Raw genomic sequence first — 15194 nt, 5'->3', positions numbered from 1 at the left:
TGTCCATTTCAAAGTTTTGGTGATCTAAGACTATATTTACACAGTTTACACAGTATTGGCTGTTCACCTCCTGGTACGCTCGTGCGCATCAGCTGAAACAAAGAAATCAATCACATTAGGATTTGGTCAGGAAAAGGTTGAAAGTACAAGTAGTATTCTCACAAAGCACAAAGATTGACACGTGGAATTAGCATCTTCATCATTTACGACTCTTGCTCACGATATACGGTTTAAGTAGTGTCCCAGCGATTGAGGATGGAACCAGCCGATGAGAGCAGCTGGCACCGAAGACATAGCACTGGTATTGCTCTACCTCCGAACATTACACATCACGGTACTGGATAACCAGGACATGCCAAGAAATGGAGGCTGACGTACACATTACCGTGTAACACGAGTTACAGTTTCATGAGACTAAAGACCTACATTGCGGTTAATGGCAGAAGCTATTATCCTTGCGTCTACGGTGACCAGGCGGGCAACTCGAGCCAAATTTCGGGGGGGGGGGGACTAATTCTTCGAACTATAGAAAGTGTCTGAAAGAAGCGGTTAAAACGCAACAAAAGCCTAATTTACAAGTACATGGTCTTTTAAAGACCTGTTAAGTACTCGGGTGCGGCTGCAATTAGATTGTCGCCCGCCCGGGCTGACACGATTTAAAAAAAAAAAAATTCTCACACCTTCTAGAACACTTCCTCCCATTTGTAATGCATCTGTACAGGCGCAGAACCTTTTAGCTAATCAAAACCGAAACAAAATAACACCACAACTTTATGACCAAGCCGATTGGCTGAAACGAGCCCGGCAATCGTTAAATGACCTGCGACATCGTGCAATGGTTCGCCCGTACATCTCTGCTAGAGGACGGAAATAACAAAAAGTGAAGGAATGCCCCGTCACATGTTTGCAGAACAGGACGTTCGCCTACGCTTTTTTATTACATTTCTGTCCCAACAGGAATGTTGTAGACACCAAGCGATGTTTTAGTCCTCTTTCGGATCCTTTCACAGTTGCTGCCACCAGCTTCCAGTGCAATGCGGCCTGAAAACACAACTCTGTGGTTCCGATTGATCCATTTGCTCTCCTTTGAAGGTGCCATCTCACCAATGTGCAGGTGGAGCAAAATAAGGCAGGACAGCGGACCACAGAGGCGTGAGGTGTCACGGTTGGAGGTCGAACAGGAGCGCCAATCAAGGTCTAAGTGAAGACAACACTGTCTCTGCACACTGATCCCCCAAACAGTGCTGACACGTACTGGAGAGCTGATACCGAGATCATGTCTCACTTTTTACCGCTGGGGAAGGTCATTTTCCTTGCTCTTTGTGATACTTGCAAAGCATTCTCAGTTATACACCTTCTGATGATAATTTAAAGGCACAGTGAGATAATTTTCCAGTCTAATCGAAACCAGCTAAGTCAGCAACTGTGAAGATTTTTTGTCTGTGTGAGACTGTGTCGAGCAGAGCTATTCCCTGCGCAGGAGAAGAGCGGGAAGTGTTCTCTGCGAAGCATCGGTAAGGCAAAGCCATTTTAGTGTTAAATTCATAATTTTTACACGGCTGAAGCAAAGCGAAAACGCTTGCATACTTAGCAATTTTTTATCATAGAAATAAATAATCCACAAAACCACACGCCACGATTCCCACTACACATGCACAGGCCTGACGCCCAGAGAGGTTGTTCACTGCACAATGCTCGTTTTTGGAAGCGCGCATACTCACCCTTAGTGCTACAAGGGGATCTCTAATCCTTCACAGCACTGTGAGGCTGTGTAGGCAGTTGAGCCCGAACACCTTGTGGCCTCATTTTAGACCGGGCAGTAAAGAGTAGGTAATGCTGAGACCCATGCCAGCCCTCACATTCGAAGGGCGCCAGCTCCTGCGCTCCCTGGTGTCAGATGCTGACAGCTTACCTGTGGGAACGGGTACTGCCAGACCCCAGGCAGCCGGGAACCCCTGCTGGTTTGCAGCCCTATAAGCGGGCACAAAGCATTTGCCCCTTCCAGGGCGAGCTGAAAGTGAGATGGAAAGCCCCTTCCACACACCCCTTTCTTTGCGACTCCTAAGAGTTCAACGGCTATCTATTGCGATCCTAATGACAAAAACATGTCCGGGTCACTTCTGCGCACTGCGGCTTAACGTGCAGGTTCTACATAGAACCCTTGTATAGATAAGTCAGAGGGTTGAGCGCCCGCTGCAGAAATCTGGATGTTATATGCCGGTTCAGATCCAAATCCCAGCAGGGCCGAGTCAGGCGTTCATCATCTCGGGGACCAGGAGACAACCCAAGCCCCCAGCATTGGCACATTAGACCCCTAAGTCCAGACTAGCTTGCCGCTTTCGCATGGTCCTCATTATTCTAATGCCTCTGCTTTCCTACTACATTACATGATGGTACTTTCGCGTTCTAATGGGGGCGAGTTGAGCTTGTCTTCATTAAGGAGTGTTGTCATGTGCACTTAGTTTACGCATGCATTTAGACGCGGTTCCCTTAGGTGCTGGTATCCGTGCGCTGGGATACCCCCGGCAGTGCCCTGGAGAGAGGGCGCACAGATGTATCGTAGCAGGGCCCCGCCACGCAACTTGCGGGCAAATTTAACGTGTTTGCTCCTTAACATGCAACTGCACTTCCATTTTTTAATTTTTTTTAAAGAGTTTTATATAGCGCGAACTAGCCCGGTTCGGTATCAGAGCGCTTTACAGCGCACCAGTTACGTTACATGAGGCAAAACTTTCAGTTTTAGTGGTTTGCCTAGAAACACAAGATATTTTAGCGTCATTACCCAGACTCGAATACAATATCACAGGTCCACGATCGAGCGCCCTAGCCGTTAGGCCAACTCCTCTCCGGTTGCGGAGACACACGATCGACTTGAGCAGTTAGTCTATTCTGCCCACCGTGTTTAAGGAGGGTACTAAACTGAGGTGATGTCCGTGCCTCGTAGTAGTACTAAAGGGGGTGAGGTCCGTGCCTCGTAATTACTGAATATTACCAAATTCAATTGAAACCATTCTATCAACCAAAGCAGGTTAATTATGAACTTACCCGCCCAATTTAAGCTCCTGGCCTTCTTGGTTTGAAACTGTAGCGTAGCATACGTCCCTGAGCTACCTTAATGGCTAATAGAGAGCGGGGGCTGGAAGTAAGCATGGGCGAATTTTGCGAGTCTCGCGTTCGCGAATTTTGCGGATTTGCAAACTTGCAATCCGCAAAATCCGCGAATTCTCGCGAATTTGCGATTTTTTTTTGTGTTCGCGCGGGTTTCTGCCAGTTCGCGAGGGTTTTGTACAATTTCGCAAACGCGAACTTACCTGTCGGGTCACAAGTTTGGGAACTTGTTGTTTCTACGTGTCCAGCCTGTTTGGGACACTCTTCTTCATCACTGCCACTCTCTGTCACCACTGCCACTCTCTGACTACTCATGCCACCCTCTGGCCCACCCATGCCACCCTCTGTTTCATCACAGCACCCTCTGGTTGTCCAGTCAGTGTACATTATTGTGGCAAAGCAAAGCACACCTTCCCTGCCTCAAGTGACCTGAATTAATTTGGGGCTGATTAATGTGTCACAGAATATTTTTTTAGCTGGCACCTGCTTCCTTAGTGCTTCCTGATTAGTGATCTTTTGCACTTGCTAAGTGCTTTCATTGTTGCAAAATTAGTTACAACACCTGCCCTGCCCCAACTGACAATAATGAATTAGGGGCTGATTAATGGATTTGAACTTCCAGCCTGGCTCCTGCTTGTCTCCCTTAGCTGTAATTCAGGACCTTTGTGGCATATGTGTAACTATTCTGAAGTTCAGAGCAGGGTCACATAATAGTTGCAAGTAGGCAACTGAACTCTGGAGGGGCCCCTCAGGAAGCACTACAGGAAATGGCTACTAATGATGTGCCTGAACTTTTGAACCTGGTAAGTAGTTTCAGTTTTGCTAAGATCGTATTTCTGCAATTTAGCGCTTATTCGCGGGGCGCGAAGTTGTACTGGGAAGCCGCGAAGTCACGCGAACAGTGCGAGCAAGCCATAAAATCCGCTGCTCGCGGATTTGCGGATTTTGCGGGAGATTCGCGAATCTCGCGGATTGCGAATTTACCGAAAATCCGCAAAATCCGCGAGCGAAACGGATTTTCCGCCCATACTTAGCTGGAAGGAGGGGCCGCCTACACATCCGGGCTCCGTGGGGCATCGCAGGCAGATGTTGTGCCCTATTTCCCCTTTAACACCGACGTTGGGGCTCACGCTCGTTGTACATGAAACAATCCTAACTTGTCGAGGCATACAGCTGCTGAGACAGAGATAATCGCCCTGCCCAAAAGAAACCTGTACCATCAGAGCACCATGCGGGCATTCACAATGCCCCGAGATCGGGCCTTAATGGCCGAGAGGAGCCCGCACAGGCAGGCCCAGGCCCACCTGGCCGCGTGACCATGCGGACTACCCAAACGAACTCTGACCGCAGGGTGTCTACCGTTGCCCAGCAACATACATTCCCACCCTGCTAAATGTCCCATTTACCGGGACGATACCCGCCTCAGCCAAAGAAAGGCTTAATCCGCTAGCGGGGCTCGATGCAAGCAGTACAAGGCAATCGGGATCCCAACCCACATCCCTCACCCTGAGCTTGAGGAGCCCGCAAGTCTCCCGGTGCTCACTGCATAGCTGGTCGCACCCGGGGCAATGAGCCGCCGGCCACTGATCAAACGTGCGGCCATTATGGTTCCCGATCGCCACTTTGGCTACGCCGCATGGCAGCAAGCCGCTGAGATCAGGCCTAGGGGGGTGCTCATAAAAACTCACAATGCTTCTAGCAAGCAATGCCCCATCTTCAGCGAAAATCCTAAAGTGCCCCAAGTGTCGAGTCAATTCAATAACAGTTCACCCACACACGTAAAATACACACCTGCCAGCCACGACTTCAATACCAGTAACCACACATTATAGACATAATTATTTAAGTAAAGTAGTGACGTTCGTTAAACACACGCTAAAAACACCTACTATTTTTCTCCTAACACCTTATCAACAGAGCAAAATAAACTGGTACTCACCGTTTCTCTTAACACACCCAAAAAGAAAGAAAGACTACCATAGCAGCCTTTATATAGGGCGGAGACTGAATCTGCGCATGTGCACACAGCATTTCACCCTGGACCGATAGCTAAGGGGCAAGAGCGAACCGCTTGTCTCAGTCTTCGAGAATCTGGTACAAATATATCTGCTGCCATGGTCAGTGAGCAGCGTTAGGAAATGCAGACTTCTAGCATAAACACTGGAGTTCATGGTTATGTTATGGAATCTACAGTATACTCAGAATATCCGAGACTACAGGAAACCGATACCAGCAGACCCCCGAGGCCCAGCTCCTGCCTGCATGTCAGCCACGAACAAATGATCAAAACATGCCGTCCCAAAAAAAAAAACACCCGCCCACCGCCGCAATGACGATCGCAAAGGGGCGGAGAGCAAAAAAATCGCCGGAACGCCCACGAATCTGCTCGGGGAATGAGCGACGCATCTCTTTTCCAATGGCTATCCTCCATTTATGGAGCTAGCCAATGGAACAGAAAGGCGGACAAAGCCCCATACTGGTAAACAAAAGTTTTCGCCTGCGCGAACGCTGCTGCGCAGCGGATCGCCAGGCGAAACCTAAAAACTACACTTCATTACATTTCCGAATAGCTTTGAGGGTACCAACATAAGCAAGTTCTTGACTGCTGGCTTCTGAACACCTTCCACTCTGACAGGTTCTCCATGTGCTTTGTGGAGGAACGGGTACACAGGTGCCCTAGGCACGGGGGTCTCACTTTAACTCATAATAACAATGTTCCTCAACTTCTTAGATAGAGGCATAGGGCTAGATGTAGGTAATTCCCATTAACAGACTCTTAAATACCGAATTTTACCGATTCGGTATTTAAGAGTCTGTAAATGGGAAGGGGGCAGACGTAGGTAATTTTAAAATCTGAATTACCGAATCTGTTAAATTCGGTATTTACCGATTTTATAAATACAGAATCAGTATTTCCCATTGATTCCTATGGGCTTTAAAGCCCATTAAAATCAATGGGAAATACCGAATCTGTATTTACAGAATCGGTATTTTACCACACAATAGGATTGTGTGGTAAAATACCGACTCTTAAGGGCCTGTGGCACTGTAAACTGTGCCACCTACATTTGTAATTACAGAATCGGTATATTTACCGATTCGGTAATTTACAGAATTGGAAATTTTACCGAATCGGTAAATATACCGATTCTGTATTTTTCAGCCCCCTACATCTAAAAACCCCAATACCGGTCGGAAACGTCCGAAATCGGCCGTTTCCGATCGGTATTAGGGCTCCTACATCTGGCCCATAATCCTTCGGAAGGCATGTCATAAGGGGCACCACGAAAGCTCAAAAATGATGGTGTTCCCCCGACTATATTCGGGAGGGCCAGTGTTAGCACCACACGTTTGACCCAGTAAAACAAAATGACATGCCTGCTGACTGCAGTATATGCTACTGTTTCCAGAAAAAGTAAAGTTCCTATACCAGGATAGGGCTACTTCTTTCGGACACTGAAGGCGGCCTGGACCTGGCTGGAGGAGTGGGCCCGATTTCTTCTGCAGCCAGCTGCATGACCTGGACTGTGATCATCAAGAGAGTCAAGTGCCATGCTGAAGACCAGTCATGGGGAAGGGGCCATAACGCTATGCCAACTAGAGGGGGAACCCCGTACCCAAGAGGGGGACCACAGACTTGCCCCTAAGAAACCCAAGTTGCACAAAATGTAAAAAACTTCCTCATCAGGATCTGGTGAAGGGGAATCATCCTCAGAACAGGAAAGTCTACATCCTCTTGTGGACAAAATAGCGGCATTGGTGAGAGATGCTGGGGGCCAGGAACTGCAGTCACAGATCCAAAACCTGGACTCGGAGCGCCAAAACCCTTTAAGTGGCAACTATGTAGCTGGAGACCCGAGCAGTGACCAGACGGCTTAGGCCTATGATACCCCCCTGTGAGAGCATGGCCCAACTTGTCTTTGACTTTGAACACTTGTCTCCTTATACAATTTTGCTCTCTCGATTTTTCCATTTACCTGGTCCTGTTTTGCCTGTCTTATTTTTCTTTCTTATATATGTGATTAGAATTAACATTTGGAATTTTATTGGGGGATGGGTGACTCGCCCCGACGTAAGTTGTTATACACTGTAGTTGTTCAATGTGGTAGGGAGACTATGGGAGGTGTGAAGGGTTGGTTCTATTGGGGTGAGTTTCACAATTTCTGTCTCTTTTGGCGGTACTATGGTTGTTTTTGGAGGACATATGCAGATGCAGTGACAAATGGGTGGTGGGAGGCAATTGAATGCAGGCAGGGCATCTACACATGTACACTTTGGCGGTGACCACTACCTATACCACCCTAGGGCTCTCTGTGTTAACATGGAATGGTAACAGGTTGGGAAATACATTCAAATATGTATTGGTAATGACCTATATCAAGCGATAACAGCCAGGCATATTTATCCCACAAAAAAACACATCTGCAAGCCACTCAGTGCCATTTTCTAGTATGTGGCCTTGGCCCCCTCCGGTTATCCTTCGGCGACCGGGGTTGTGGCAATATTGATAAAAAAAAATCCCCCTTTCGGTGACCCAGAGATGGAATGACCCACAGGGTATATGTATTGGAGTAAGGGACACATGGGTTAGGCAAGATATTACTTTGATTTGCATTTATGTACTTCTCCATCTCCAGACCCCCACGCTGGCCGAGGTGGTCAATGTCTTTTTAGAGACCTCCAGTTCTCTTCATATTTTAGGTGGGGATTTTACTGACATGATGCAACTATAGATGGACCTCTCTGAGACACAGGTGGGGGGGCCAGAAGCTGCCACATTGGCCCAATTTGTGGATACACTAGGGTTGTCCGACCTATGGAGACGCAAGCACCCATATGCCCGACAATGTTCCTATTTCTCTGGGGCTCATAGAGTCTACTCCCACCTGGACTATGTCTAGACAGAGAAGTGGGAGAAGTAGTCTGGGCAGAATACTTGTGTGCGGTTTGTCTGACCACTCCCCAGTCCTCATCCAACTTGGAACGAAATCTAGGCCTCCGGCCACTGGATGAAAATTAAATCCTTGGGACGGAGGGTGTGGATACTGAACTCTTCTTTGTAGAAGACAAGTATTCAGTTGAATCTAAAGCTACATTATGGGAAGCATACAAACTGATCTAAGACAGCACAATACCTGGTCTCCCAGTAGTAGCAGGAGGTGGTGGAATTAGAGCACGGAGAACGGCAGATCCTCAACCTAGGGAGCAGTCCGTAAACTCACCAGGCCTCCTACTTTTTAGACAGCTAGCGACCCTGCGTACAGAATATCACAACTTGGTGCAAGATAAAGATTGTCAACAGAGGTTGGCTACGCTGCACCGCAACATATGAGTGTTGGGTTTGGCTGGTGGCTCCATGGGTGGAACGTAGAAGGTTGGAAGGAATGTGGAATGTAGGAGTGGCTTAGGTTTGGCTTGTGGGTGGAACATGGAAGGTTGGAGGAAACATGGAATGTAGGAGTGCAATGCGTATTTTTGAATGTAGGCAGATGTTTCTTCCCGGCTGCCCTGCGAGTTGTATTGTACTAAGCTCCAAGAAAAGCTTACCTTTTTGGATCCCTGGTTCCTGTGTTTATTGACAAGGCACATCTTTTCATTGGCGATGAGGATAACCTGCCACACTTTCACAACCAGCGGGGCAGCAGATTTTTGCAGTACTGCGATGAACATTTGTGTCAGCTTTGCTGTGGGAGCACTGTACTGGTGCTTTTTTAATCAAAGGAAGTGGTACCTTCGGCGGTAAAGTCACGTAATAGAACTGCCTCGAATGTGGTTTATTTTAATCTTTTATGATCTACACATTGAGTTTTGCCTCTGAAGCGGTGGTGTATTTCAGTTTCAGCAAAAATGCATTCCAGTGCAGTCATCAGCGTGCTCCCTTTCACAATGTAGACATGGATGTCTGCATGTCTGCATGTCTGTGGAGAGCAAGAAGCTCGGATCCTGCTTCCACTGCAACTGAGGCACATACAGAAAGACAAGAGTAGGAGCGCCATATGTGGAAGTCGAGCCTTCCTCAGGGACATGTTTAACAAATGGAGCGCACATTTCTTGAATTTGCTGCTGTATTGACAGTGGGCTCTGCAGCCTGTGGCTGCATTGTGGGTTCAATACCTCACAGATGTAGACACATGGACACGCTATCAAACTACCATGAGTTAACTCTATTTATTCTTGTTTTGCAGGTGCATTAGTATGCAGTTCATTTAACAATGATTTGCACTATCTAGCAGTGGGAATCATGGCAATGTGTACCTATTGATGCCAGTACCTCAGTGCGCAATGCTTTAAACTGGTGATGCACACACCCTAACAGTGAAGATCACTGCACAACTTATCTGGGGGATCATTAATATTTAGTACTTTGGGCTTTAACTCAAACTGTAGTGGTTCACACACTTTGCAACATGAATCACAAATGTAGATACATATTTGAGCAACCATCAACTCTCATAATTAATATTGTGACTGCACATTGGTACTTATTGTGGGATAGGCATAATTACAACTTATTTCACAAGTATATTGAGTAGTAGTTTACCTAATAAGAAACAGTCAGTTATGCCCCATGCACCATTTTTGGCATCACCTGGTTTAGCTCCTGTGGAGTGGAAACAGTGGAAAGAAGGTTTTGAGGAATATTTAGAAGCCATTGAAGGTGATGTGTTTACTCAGAGGAATAAATGTGCCTTATTATGACTTTCTTTAGGTACGGAGGGTAGGAAAGTACTGAAGAATCAATCAATCAATCAATCAGACTTTTTGTTAAGCGCAACAGCCCCACTCCGGACATAGCATTCTTCACCAAAAACTGGACTATCACCACCTCGGGTCCAGACATCGCCATTCCCCAAGGATACAAGATCTCCAGAAAGGGACGCCCACCTGCCCGGGAGGATGAATCGCCATTGTCCACAAATCCACCCATCGTCTGAGCACACTCCCCGACGAGCCCACAGACCTGTTGGAACACCTTCATTTCAAGATACTGGCCAGTCCTACCACCACCCTCGAGGAACCCTTATCTACCGACCCCCTGGACCCGCAGACCTTTTGCCAACTCCATCACAGACATCATCTCCCCGCAGGCCATTGCATCCAACAGAACTGAAGACCCTGCAATGCATCCTCCTCAAGGTCCGATCACTCCACAAACACTCCACCGAAATATGGGACCTCCTCGACAGCTCTTCAGTTCTGTTGTGTTCTGGCGGGCGGATTGTACTGTGTCAGTGTTACTAGTGGTGCTGTAGGTGTGCCGACAGCAGTGACAGCTGAAGAGTCCGTGGGTGTCGGCCATTGATACTAGCTTGCAGTTGTTGCGGTCTGGTTTGAGTACATGGAGTGCCGCTGCGTCGTAGCGTTGGCGGTGCGGAGGTCCAGGGTTCCTGTGACTGGTCGCAGTCGGGTCGCGGATGGGCGCAGATAGGCTTGCCGCACACCAGTGGTGCACCCGCTGCACAGCGCACAGCCGCCGCAATTAAGTAGGGGTCGGGGAGGGCAGGACAGCTGGGAGGCGGTAGCAGGAGGGGAACTGGATTGGACTGTTCCCGCTGGGGGGAAGGGGCCGTGGGAGCAGCAGCAGCAGATGAAAAGGAGGCCAAATAGCGAGAAAAAGAGAAAAAAGTGAAATACAGAGTTAGAATAAAGGGTAAAATGGAGCAGAAGGCAGAGAAAAAGAGGAGAAAAGAGTGAAGGGTCAAGAGGCTAAAGGGTGAAAAGGAGGAAGAAGGAGGCAGAAAGCAGAGTGAGAGAAGGAGTCAGGGGTCCACTGGACCACCAGGGATGAGGCACAGGTGTAAACTGCGAGTGGAGGAGGGCCTCAAACCCCAGCACTACGGAGTGCAGGGGGTCGCAGAGGGCCTCACTTAGTGGTGGAGCTGTGAGGGTGGGGGAGCAGTCTTACTGACTGTGAGTCAATGGTCTTGCTCGCCTGTCCCAGGAGTGATCCCAATAAGTAGGGGTTGGGGAGGGCTGGAAAGCAGGGAGGCGGGAGCGGGGAGTGGAACTGGATCGGGCTGGTCGCACTGGAGGGGGAGTAAATGTTATTTACGAAGTTCGTGGATTTAAATTCTTAAACTATATATAGAGAGTGGTTTTACCCATTAAAACACGTTTTAAAAGAAACTTTGTAGGTTTGCTCCTAAAGGCTCATGTTACAGAGAAAGGAACACAGTGCCCTTGGGGTGCGAGGTGATGTTGGCGGCGTTCATCAAAAGCGCTAAATAGAATTTAACAATGACCGCATTTACCTATTTTGGGGGAGGATGATGAGGTGGCTGAGTATCCGTCAGCTATTAAAGCATTGGATTTACGTCCAAGAGGAAAGGAAATGTTATCATGGAATGACACAAATTTTAAAAAGGAGTCATTTGCCAGGAGGATCTGTAGAAAATATCGTAAGTGATCTTAGAATGTTGGCATGCACATGTGAACTCAAAGCATTTGAGGATGAGGTGATTCGAGACCAGGTAGTAGAAACATCCAGCAGTAAAAATGTACAAGAAAAATTGTTAACTTCTGATAACCTCACTTTAGACAAGGCTATAGAAATTGTCAGTGGATTAATGTGAATGTGCAGGTGCATGTGTTGCATTATCAAAAGAAAAGAAAAGAAAAAGGATTCTTTTTTTGAGGAAAGGAGAAAACCACTTGAATGCTATTGTTGTGGGACTAAAAGCATTTATTGAATTCTTTTACGTTTTCGGCAATGGATAAAGGGTGTGGCAAGTGTTAAACAAGCACTGGCGTTGCCAATAGGTCTCGCAGTAGGAAAGTTGGAGCTATTACAATTGCAAATAACAATGCCTTTTATTTTTGTTTTCATTTTAAAAACATAAAGGGCTTTGTCATTTACAAAACCAATAGCTCCAACTTTCCTACTGCGAGACCTATTGTGCACTGCACAGTGTGGGTGAAAGTGGCACTGTGTGTGTGTGAGCGGCTTTGAGTGAGTTGCGTTGCGTGGGTGAGTGGCGTTGCATGTGTGAGTGTTGTTGCGTGTGTGAGTGGCGTTGCGTGTGTGAGTTGCATTGCGAGGGTGAGAGTGGCGTTGCGTGTGTGAGAGTGGGCTTGCGTGGGTGTGAGTGGCATTGTGTGTCTGAAAGTGGCACTGCGTGGGTGTGACTGGATTTGCGTGGGTGAGTGGCATTGCGTGGGTGAGTGGCGTTGCGTGGGGGAGCGGCGTTGCGTGGGTGAGTGGCGTTGCATGGGTGAGTGGCGTTGCGTGGGCGAGTGGCGTTGCGTGGGCGAGTGGCGTTGCGTGTGCGAGTGGCGTTGCGTGTGTGAGTGGCGTTGCGTGGGTGAGTGGCGTTGCGTGGGTGAGTGGCCGGAAAAGAGCCGAGACTATAAGACTATTGTGTAAACCTAAATATCGTGCCTTTAATCATTGCCCGATTTTTCTGTAACACCTCAAATAACGTGCTATGATTATGGAACCTCTTGAGTGCCAGAGACTGGCAGCATCGCAGTAGTACTTCTGTCTCAAGGAAACAGAAGTCTGGCCTTTTGGAGCGCACTGAGCCTCGCACGTGAAGGAGCGTTACATCTTCACAATCAGGTGAGACTTTAATAGCACCTGAAGTGAGCAGCCGAAAGTGCGCGCGCACTGATCCCTTCGAATGCGCCCCTAATTTCGATTCAAATACCTTGCCACGATTACACTTGCAGACGGCTTTCTTATGACTATCGAAATCCAGATGCCGTTTAAAAAGAACAGCTGGCCAATGAAAATGCATGTGCATTTAGGAGTTTAAGAAATTCCGCTCCTGCTCAAAAGCCCCGGCAGTGGCAGCCTCCTGTCGACGGTGCAGGCGGCTGGATCTCCCTCGGAGCTTTCCCATCGTTTTGGTTAAGTTTTTCCGCTCCGATTCAGCGCTTTCGGGTCTTTTTACGAGTAACTGACCCTGGCTAATCCATCTTTCAGGTAGGCAGGCGGAAAAGATATGTAATTAGTGGTCTGCGGGGAGGGGGAGAGAAGGGAAAAACAGAGCGAGAGGGGAGAACATGGAAATTGGTGGAGAGCTTAGTACAGAAACCGAGAAAAGAGTACGGAGAAGACAGACAACGAACTAAAGATGTGAAGAGGAGAGAACAAGAGGCAATCTAGACTACGTTGGAAGGAAAAATAAGTAAAGTGATGGAACAGCAGATGCAGACAAAGTGAGTGGAATCACAGGGGAGGAAAACAAAAAGGAGTGGGAAATAAACAGTCACGAGGATAAAAGGAACTGGCAAGAAGTCGAAGGAGGGGAAATTAGAGACAAATAGAAGGAAAGAGATGCATGGGAGTAGAGACAAAGAGAAGGAAAACGATGCATGGGAGTGAAGAAAAGAATGAAGTGGTGAGAAGAGAGTGAAGTGGTGAGAAGAGAGGGAAGTGATGAGAAGAGAGAAATGAGATACACAGATAAAAGTCGATACAGGGAGATGCGAGAGAAAGCAGAGACGCAGAAGTGAAGAGATTGGGGTCAAAGGCGAGACGTGGAGGGGGAAAGAACTGGAGAGGGGAAACAGGCGTGGAGCTGGAGAGAGGCAACGGCAACAAGCATTGAATAAAAAAAGTAATAAAAACAAGCGTTGGCAAAGCAGGCAAGTCTTTCGTGCTGAAAGTGAAACCAGCCCTCGGCATTGCTGTGGTGGGGGATGGGGGGGCGGGGGAGAGGCAAGCAGGGAACAAGTTAAACGAGGTCTGGCAGGGAACAAATGGCCTGGGCGTGAAGCAGGGGGCGGGGCAGCGCTGGGGAAGCCTGTGGGAGGGTGATTGATGACTTTGATGTGGGGAGGGAGGAGAGCCTTTTGCGAGCCTGCAGGAGAAATGCTGCCGATGCGCGTGCATGTTTAATCACGTGATTCACGTGAACTGCATGAAAACCGCGGGGCTGAAAGCCCGTGGTTTGAAGAAGATTTTCGCCACTTGAATTCCCGCTCCGCTCGATGCGCTTGCGCACATCGATAGGTCGCGAGACCTAAAAAGGGCCACTTAATGTAAATGTACTTATATAGCGCAACCTGTCACCCAAAGGGCATCCTGGCGCTTGCTTAGGGAACCCGTCCTGGTATTCCCCTGTGAGAGGCCCCTGCGGGGTGTCCACAAGGTGAAAGCCAGGCATCCCGCCGCAAGGGGCCGTTGTGGAGATTAAGCAAGCTATTGCCCAGAGTTGCAGTGTGAGACCCCGTGAGTCGAGTAGGCACCAGAGTGAGAATTGTCGAGGCCGTGGAATTTTGAGCCAGAGACCCGCTGAGGCGGGGAATCGAACCATGGTCCACGGTCGATCCCAGCATCCGGGTCTGCCGCCTCTAACCACTGAGCCACACTTCTCCACTTAATGAAAGCGTGTAGAGCAAATTGGAACAAAGAAGAGAAAAGGTCTAAAATGGCGAATACTGTGGAAAATAGTCATGGTCAGGACTTTCATACTGATTCATATGAGGAAAGTGTTGTGCTCATGGTGGGAGAAAAGGAACCAAACAAGTGTTGCCGGAGGGCAAGTAGGTATCATCAATGAGTGAAAATACCATTAGGAAACTGCACTGAGTGATTGAAATGAACAGAATCAACATCAATATTACTGCAGACTCTGGTTCTCTGTTTAAGTTAAAGAGTGTGGTTCAATTGAAAAGATTACACATTGTACATTTATGAAAGTCCAGGGTGAAACTTGTAGGATATGTTGGCAAACCTATTGAAGTGATTGGTTAGTTTGAAGCGAAGTTGAATTTGAATGGGAATTATGCAGAAGGCACAGTGGGCCTCATTTATGAAAAGTGACGCATCACTTTTCTTGCGTCAATACGCCCCCATTGCATACATTATACCTGGCGCAGGTATAATGTAGCGCTGGGGTTTACAAAGTGACGCATCTACCTAGATGCGTCACTTTGTAAATATGGCGCAACAAGGCTAATTTTCACGCCACTGGTGCATCACAAAAAGCGACGCACCAGCGGCATAAAAGTGACGCACAGCCTCATAAATGAGGCACAGTGTATGTAGCTGCAGAAGGTTCAAACTTACTCGGTTGGTTGGATCATAGGATTCTGGGCATCATGCTAGATACCAACATACATGGGCAAGTTGTATTACG

At 48.0% G+C, this 15194-nt stretch overlaps 1 non-coding gene across 1 annotated transcript; it reads right to left on the bottom strand.

Annotated features, from left to right (window-relative positions):
• Nucleotides 1-235: 235 nt before the first annotated feature.
• LOC147733627 (small nucleolar RNA SNORA57) lies at nucleotides 236-369 on the bottom strand. Its single transcript, XR_015308835.1, has one exon. It is a non-coding gene; the product is annotated as a small nucleolar RNA SNORA57 (small nucleolar RNA).
• Nucleotides 370-15194: the final 14825 nt, after the last annotated feature.

The sequence above is a fragment of the Lissotriton vulgaris genome, chromosome 2_1 (assembly GCF_964263255.1).
Source record: "Lissotriton vulgaris chromosome 2_1, aLisVul1.2, whole genome shotgun sequence".
Classification (NCBI taxonomy): domain Eukaryota; kingdom Metazoa; phylum Chordata; class Amphibia; order Caudata; family Salamandridae; genus Lissotriton; species Lissotriton vulgaris.
This window is presented reverse-complemented; position numbering and strand designations above follow the sequence as displayed.